The 7,803-nt window shown below is 41.5% G+C and overlaps 1 long non-coding RNA gene across 1 annotated transcript; it reads right to left on the bottom strand.

Moving 5' to 3' along the window:
• LOC309821667 lies at nucleotides 1-6,471 on the bottom strand. Its single transcript, XR_014296651.1, has 3 exons — nucleotides 6,120-6,471; nucleotides 4,541-4,590; nucleotides 1-408 (listed from the first exon to the last, which is right to left on the bottom strand). It is a non-coding gene; the product is annotated as an uncharacterized lncRNA (long non-coding RNA).
• Nucleotides 6,472-7,803: the final 1,332 nt, after the last annotated feature.

Raw genomic sequence — 7,803 nt, 5'->3', positions numbered from 1 at the left:
TGCAATTTGAGAAATTCTATTCTGAGAGCACCACATTGCATAAGCTCTACTGAGGGTCAAGCCAGAATCTCTGTGTGATGGTTACTCTTGTGTGTCAATTTGATTGGGCTAAGGGGTGCCCAGAGAGCTGGTAAACATTATTTCTGGGTGTGTCTAGGAGGGTGTTTCCAGAAGAGATTAGCATTTGAATCAGTAGACTGAGTGAAAAAGATCACCCTCACCAATGCAGGTGGGCATCAGCCTATCCACTGAGGGCCTGAATAGAAAAGGCAGAGGAAGGATAAGTTCCCTCTGTCTCTTCTTAAGCCGGGACATCCATCTTCCTCTGCCCTTGGACGTTGGTGCTACTTGTTCTCTGGCTTCAGACTTGGACTGGGATTTACACCAATGCTTTCCTGGTTCTTCAGCCTGCAAATGACAGATTGTGAGACTTCTTAACCTCCATAATTATTGCATGAGCCAATTCCTATAGTAAATCTCAATCTCTCTCTCTCTTTCTCTCATATATATCAATATCAATATGATGATATCTAGATAGCTATTGATATACAGATAGAAATATATATTATCTCCTGTTAGTTGATGACGTTTCTCTAGAGAACCCTAATACACTCTGTGTCTCCCAGGATTGCAGAGAGTAAACCCATGTGGTGTAGAGAAATTGTTACTTGTGCCTCTAACAGTAACTGTTCTCCCATTATATACATGCCCAGCGGTGTGCTAGAACCAGGAAGACAACAGCAAACAAAACAAGCACAATTCATGCCCTCATGAAGCAAGAGTCTCCAGTCAGAGAGAAAGCACGTATCAGATAATTACAAACACTAATGTAAATAGTAATTGAAAATCCTGATAAGTGCTGGGGAAGAGCCGCACAGGTGTTAAATGGGAATTTGGCCTATTCTGAGACGTCACTGAGGAACTGACAATTGAGCTGATATCTGTGGGATGAGGAGTTAATGGGTAGAGGTGAAAAGGATGTGACGTGGAGAGGGAAGACGTGTTCCCAGGGAAAGTGTTGTCAAAGAACTAGAACAGGAAACTGAAAAAGGCTCTGTGGCTGGAGCACCACAGGCTGAGATACAGCCCCCGAAGACGGAGTGAGGGCCCATCCCACCTGCTTCTGCACAAGACTCATTTCTTTGCTGAAGAACACTAAGTGTGAGGGACTTCCCTGATGGTCCAATGGTTAAGACTCTACGCTTCCAATGCACGGGGCGTGGGTTCCATCCCTGGTTGGGGAACTAAGATCCTGCAAGCCACACTGTGTGGCCAAAACTAAAAAAACAAAGAAAAAAAAAAAAAAACAGAACACTAAGCGTGGGTTTCAGAACCCCTCCAGGGTTCCCTGACTGCTTCTAGGGAGAGCTCCCTTTCCCAACACTCCTAGACATCATAACTTGGAAGAGTTTGGAACCCCAAGGAAGTTCTAGAACTACTCCACTTTCCTAAGGATATTCAGTCAGCAAATACTGATTGCATACCTGGAGTGGGCAAGCTACTGTGGAGAGTCCTGCAGGGAGTACTAAGGTCAGACAGTCCCTAATCTCAAGGCGTTTACCATCTAATATGCTCCAGCTATGGGGAATAAGCTGACACAGGGATAATTACAAAACAAAGTTCACTGCCGCTTGGTCTAGCCACCCTGGTGGTCTGGCTGAGAAGGAGATGTTTCCAGTGAAGCTAGGGTGGGGGAATTGGGAATGAGTGTGTGGGCAGGGAAGCGGGAGGGATTTTCCAATTCTCTCTCATTTAAGTTAAAATCCTCTGAAAAATCTGGGACTCTTATCTTTTCAAGTTTGGAGTTAGAAGAACCTGGCTTAAAATGTAGGTCAAGGCACACAAGCGGTACCCTCCCCAGGTGGTGTGCCCTGTCCTCGTGCAATCACTGCTTCCCCTGCCCTCAGCTTTTGGAGAGACCTGGCGTGGAGAAAAGGGAGCTGGGTGCCCCAGCTTATATTTGCTGATGTATATCAGCAGGCACGCCCAGTGCCTATGGGTCCCTCAGGCAAATGCTACCCTCTTTCCTATAACATGTGGATCGACTGACCTAAGCAGTGACGCTGCAGTTTATTTTATCCAGATAGCAATGGATATAAAACAAATGTCGAAGGAAAGAGAAGAGCTCTGAAGAGTATGTTTTTCCCAGTAGCCCAGATGCCCCTGGCATGACCCAGAGAGAGGTTTCCGTAGGATGACCTTCAACCAGGCAATTATCCTGTCACTAGAAACCCCATCTGCCATGACTAGGGACATATTCTCAGAGTCCATGGTCACTTCAGTAAAATAAAAAATGAACACGTATAAATACTCATATCTTTTGATGCAATAATTCCAGACCTGGCAATTTGTCCTAAGAAGCTAATTTTTTTAGATGTATATGCCTCGGGCTATTCGTTACAGAGGGGAAAAAAAAGAACCAATCTAGTAAGTGAAAATAGTAAAACAAATCAGCACATATCAACTCAGCAGACTCATGGGTTCACGGACTTTGATGCCATTAATATGATCGTGCTTTAGCTCTCAGTGGTGGACACTGGCATTTTACCTTCACTCCCACTTCCCCAGAGCACAATGATTTCCACCTGAGTAATCATTTTCCCACAAAGCATGGAGTCTCGGTAAAATGCGTGTGCCTGCCTCACACTGGGGAATCCAGAGATCCCTGGAGGTTCCTTCTGTTAATCCCTCCTCTCAGGCCTGCCGCTGCCAAAGGCTGAGCACGTGACCTACCCTCAGCCAACTGGACTTTGACTCCTGCGCCCGGTAAAGCACTGACAGGAGAAACAGTTCATCTGTCCAGCCGAGAGTGTCAAAAGAGACCTGCTGCCTGGAAGGCTACCCAGCTTCTAGTTCCCAGGCTGGTTCTTCAGGCTTCCTTTAGCACCCCACATTCTTCCAATGAAATGCCTTTTGGCTTAAGTTGCCAGAATCTTTTTGTTTTTCCTTGCAACCCAAGAAGCAGTAGATACCTAGATTGGTACTAGAAGGCAATGGACCTTCAGGGAAATTGTAGGGCACTTGGAATTGGTTATGTGGCTGAGCTAGAAGAGAAAACAGTTACATACCCTTTTATATTCTGCGAGGGGAACCTAGTAGCCCATGGCACACACTGGAGAAACAAGTCAAGACATGTGTTGTCTCCAGCCTGAGGCATTTAATTGCTGGTACAAGGCTCCACTGCACTTTCTTGCCCTGGCTTAGTAACCATGAAGTCCTTGTGTTCCAAAAGACGAAGCAATGAAATGATTGGGCCTCTATTAGCCTGAACTTCTGAGAGACTGAGAAGCAGATATACTCACTGACTAGCATAGATTATGTAACTTGAGTGAGAAATAAAGCCTTGTTGGGTAAGCCACAAGATTTTGGAGTTGATTGTTACCACAGTATAGCTTGTCCTATTCTGACTAACACAGAAGAATTCCAAGATCTTAGGAAGGGGGAAGAGTATCGCTCATGGGATTGAATAACATATAGCAAAAGAAGGGCAATATTTTTAAAAATTATTTTAAAGTTTTTCTTTGTTTAATGGGTACAAAGATTCTGTTTGGTATGATGACAAAATTCTGGAAATAGATAGTTATGATGGTTATACAACATTGTGAATGTACTCAATGCTACTTGAACTGTACACTTAAAAATGGTGAAAGTGGTAAATTTTACATATTACGTATATTTTGCCACAATTAAAAAATCCCCAGGGACTTCCCTGGTGGCCCAGTGGTTAAGACTTCACCTTCCAATGCAGGGGGTGAGGGTTCAATCCCTGGTCGGGGAGCTAAGATCCCACATGCCTCGTGGCCAAAAAACCAAAACATGATACAGAAGCAATACTGTAACAAATTCAACAAAGATTTTAAATCGGTCCACATCAAAAAAATCTTTAAAAAATCACCGAAAACTTTTTTTCTATCAAAATCTTCCAATAATGATAAGGGTTGGAAAAATAGGCATTTATATGTTGTTATTGAGAATATAAATACGTACTTCTTTCTGGAGGCAATTTTGGTACTAAAAAAGCCTTTGAAATATGAAGCCCTTTGATTCATTTATTCCTTTTCTGGGTATTTGACCTAAAATTTAAAAAATAAATACAAAATTTTCTGTAAAATTATCATAACCCCGGCATGGTTTTTAAAAGCTAAAAATGTGAAACAGTGGACCATGGGGGATTGGTTATGTAATTTAGGGTATAGTCATATAATTGAGCATTATTTAGCTATTTAGAATTATAGTACAGTAGAATGTTTAATGAGGAATACTGGTGAACTGCTCCAATATAATATTAAATAAAAAAAATATATAAACCTTCGTTCGTAAGTTGAGTAGTAAGTTCCTAGATGTAAGGTTAGTTTGACAGTTTTGACTTAATGAATGCAGTTGACTTTCTGTTCATAAAATTATTTTCTAAGATTGTTAACCATGGTTGCATGATTACAATTACAAGTTCTCTAAATATCTCAGGATACAATGTATCTGGGCATAAAAATAAGTTCATTAAAATAACTAACTTTAAAAAATATCTCCTCCTATTTCTTACCTTTCTTGAATTTAGGTTCTGTCGTACCATAACTCGTTTCCCCTTTCCATCTGAAGGTAATTATTGAGAGAAGAATGGAGAAAAAGAGACTTTGGTTAGTTCTGCTTTCTCTGTTATCTTTTTAACATTACATCATCTTTCCCCAGAGTCTTTGTGTTTTTGTTCTTGCTATGAACATGACCTTAAAAGGACCCTTTTTGGTTTTCTACTATTTTTCACATCTCTAAGCTCATTCTACATCTGCTTTTCTTGATATTGTTACTTAAGGGTCATGCGTAAATAATGTGCTGCTCTCTGGTATTTAGGTAAATATAAACATTATCCATTAGCTCATATTTTGAGCTCAGTAGAGGAATGCCTCTGCAGCTGCTTCTGGTTTTTTAAGATATTGCTCTTTATTTCTTCCCTATTGGAATTAAGACAATCATCTTCAATTTGACTTACAGGAACCCCCAAAAGTATGTAGAAATTTTCCAAGAAGCACTGTTGGCAGGGAAAATTTTATTTCCAGATCCCCAATTTCCATTTGTTCTTCTTCCTAAAATTGATCTGTCTGAAAAGCTATTTTGCAAGTTCTCCTACCCACCTCCCCTTTCACAATAACCCTTTTCCCAGAGAAGAGGAGAAGGTGGAAAAGCACACTGCGAGCTCATTCATCTGCATCCTTGTCCCAAGATGTAAGAATCTCCAGGGTACCAAGGGGACAATTTCAAAGATTTTTTTCTCGAAGCCTTCTGTAATGATTAACCCACCATAGTGCGTTTTGTCTTTCCCTGTCTTTTGTACATTTCTGTTAAGAGTAACTATGGCCTTAGAAACTGTCCCTTTGAGATATTCTGATTATGTTATAGGGTGAGGTGGTAGGAATGATGACAATTTCCCTTTATTAACTTGCCTCTCCCATCTTCAAATATAATTAGAAAATGCATGATTATTGAGGAAGAGACACATGTAAGCAAGAAAAATGTCCTTAAGAAATATCGAACACTAAATATGGCTCTCCTTTTCTCCTTTTTGAACATAAGCTTTTTTTTTATTGGTCTCTCCTCAATATTCCACCCTAGAATGTGTTGTCAGCTGAAAAGAAAAGCACCTTTGAACAGATTAGTCATGCTGATTCTTTAAAGTATAACTAAAATGTATAATTGCGAAGATTTTTGAGACATGATGGGTAAAGTCTGTGCAGAAAAAGTTCACATGATTTATTTCAAAATAAGTTTGCATTATTGAAAAAGAGAGTTAAAACTTATTTCATCAGTTCATAATAGGAAGTAGTTATTGTTTTACTGACAATCTTTCTATGCCTCAGATTCCTTCTCTGTAAAATGGGGATAACAATCGTCCCCTCTCACTGAGTTTATTTGGAGATAAACAAGTCACCCTATAATCTATGCAAAGCACACAGAACAGTGCCTGGTGCAGAGTAAGTGCTTTCATGTTGCCCTACTCCCCCTCTCTAGTCTAGTTCCTCTTCTCTTGGTCTGTACTCACTCCCTTGGTAACCTCACCCAGTCTCCTGGCTTTTAATATCATCTATATGCCAATGATTCCCAAGTGTATATTTCCAACAGCTACTCACCCCAGAACTCGAAAGTCGTATTCAGCAGCCCACTGGACCTCTCCACTTGGATATCTACTAGACGCCTCAAACACTCTCTCCAAATGAAATTCCTGTTCTTCCCTCTCGCCAAGCCTGCTCCACCTACAGCCTTTTTCCCCTGTCACTTGACGTCAGTGTCATCCTTCCAATTGCTCAGGCCTCCAGAACTTGGAGTTAATCTGCACCGCTTTCTTTCTCTCGTACTGCACATCCAGTCTGACTTCCTGCAAAAAAGATATCCAGAATCTGACCTCCATTCACTCCCTCCATGCTGCCCTCTGCTGCAAGCCGCTCGGACCTGTCGACTCCGCCCTGGGCTCTGCCTCTGCTCTTGTTCACTGCAGTCTATCTTTAACGGGGCAGCCAGGGTGATCCTTCTAAAATGAAAATCAGGAATTCCCTGGTGGTCCAGAGATTAGGACTTGGCACCTTCACTGCCGGGACCCAGGTTCGATCCATGGTTGGGAAACTAAGATCCTGCAAGCTGAGTGGCCCGGTAAAACAAACAAACAAAAACAGATCATATCATTCCTCTGCTTACAATTCTTCAGTACATCCCCTCCTATACATAACACAGTAACAACCTCCCCCCCCAAAAAAAAGTATATTCATGCACATACATATTCATTTTTTAAAAGACTAAAGATATGCATCAAATTGTTGGCAGTGGTTTATCTTAGGGTGGTAATAGCACATGTGACTATTTAAAAATATTTGTCTTTTGACCCAATAATATTACTTTTAGGAATTTATCTATAGTAAATAATTAGGATATGCCCAAAGATTTAAGTTCAAGGATGCTAGTCACAACAATATTTACAATAGGTAAAAATTGGAAATAATCTAAGTGTATAACAATAGGAGAGAAGAGTTGACCTTGAATAACTAAGGGGGTTCGGGTCGCTGACCCTCCTCGCAGTAGAAGATTTGAGTATAACATATTGTCAACTCTCCTCAGGAGTGGTTCCTCCACATCCGTTATTTCCTCCACAGCCACGGTTCTGCATCCTTGGATTCAACAAACAGCGGATCAGGTTGTACTGTAGTATTTCCTGTTTGAAAAAATTCTGCATATAAGTGGACCTGCACAGTTCAAACCTGTGTTATCAAGGGTCAACTGTAGTTTAATAAATTACATTATAGCAAATGATGGATTATCTGACATGGTTAACCATTTTTTTAATTAATAAGACTGTTAATGAAAAAAGATTACAAACTAGCAAGTATACTATGGGATTAATTTTGCAAATTAAAAAATGTATATGGTGGCACAGTGGTTGAGAGTCTGCCTGCCGATGCAGGGGACACGGGTTCGTGCCCCGGTCCGGGAGGATCCCACGTGCCGCAGAGCGGCTGGGCCCGTGAGCCATGCCCGCTGAGTCTGCGCGTCCGGAGCCTGTGCTCCGCGACGGGAGAGGCCACAACAGTGAGAGGCCCGTGTAACAAGAAAAAAAAAAAAAAAAAAGTATATGAAGAGAGGAAAAGACAGGAAGAATATGCACCAAAATATCAGTGGCAGTCGTCCCTAGGAAACAGACCCAGGTGGCCGTGATCTAGAGCTACACAGCCATGGAAGAGCCGCTCCTTCCCATTAGCAGACCTGCTTGGAATTCACAAACTCAGAGCAAATGTGCAAAGTCTAACCTGTACTTCCTGCAATGTT

This window comes from Grampus griseus (assembly GCF_964374135.1).
Source record: "Grampus griseus genome assembly, chromosome: 4".
Classification (NCBI taxonomy): Eukaryota; Metazoa; Chordata; class Mammalia; order Artiodactyla; family Delphinidae; genus Grampus; species Grampus griseus.
The sequence above is the reverse complement of the archived record's forward strand: the minus strand, read 5'-3'. Positions and strand labels throughout refer to the sequence as shown.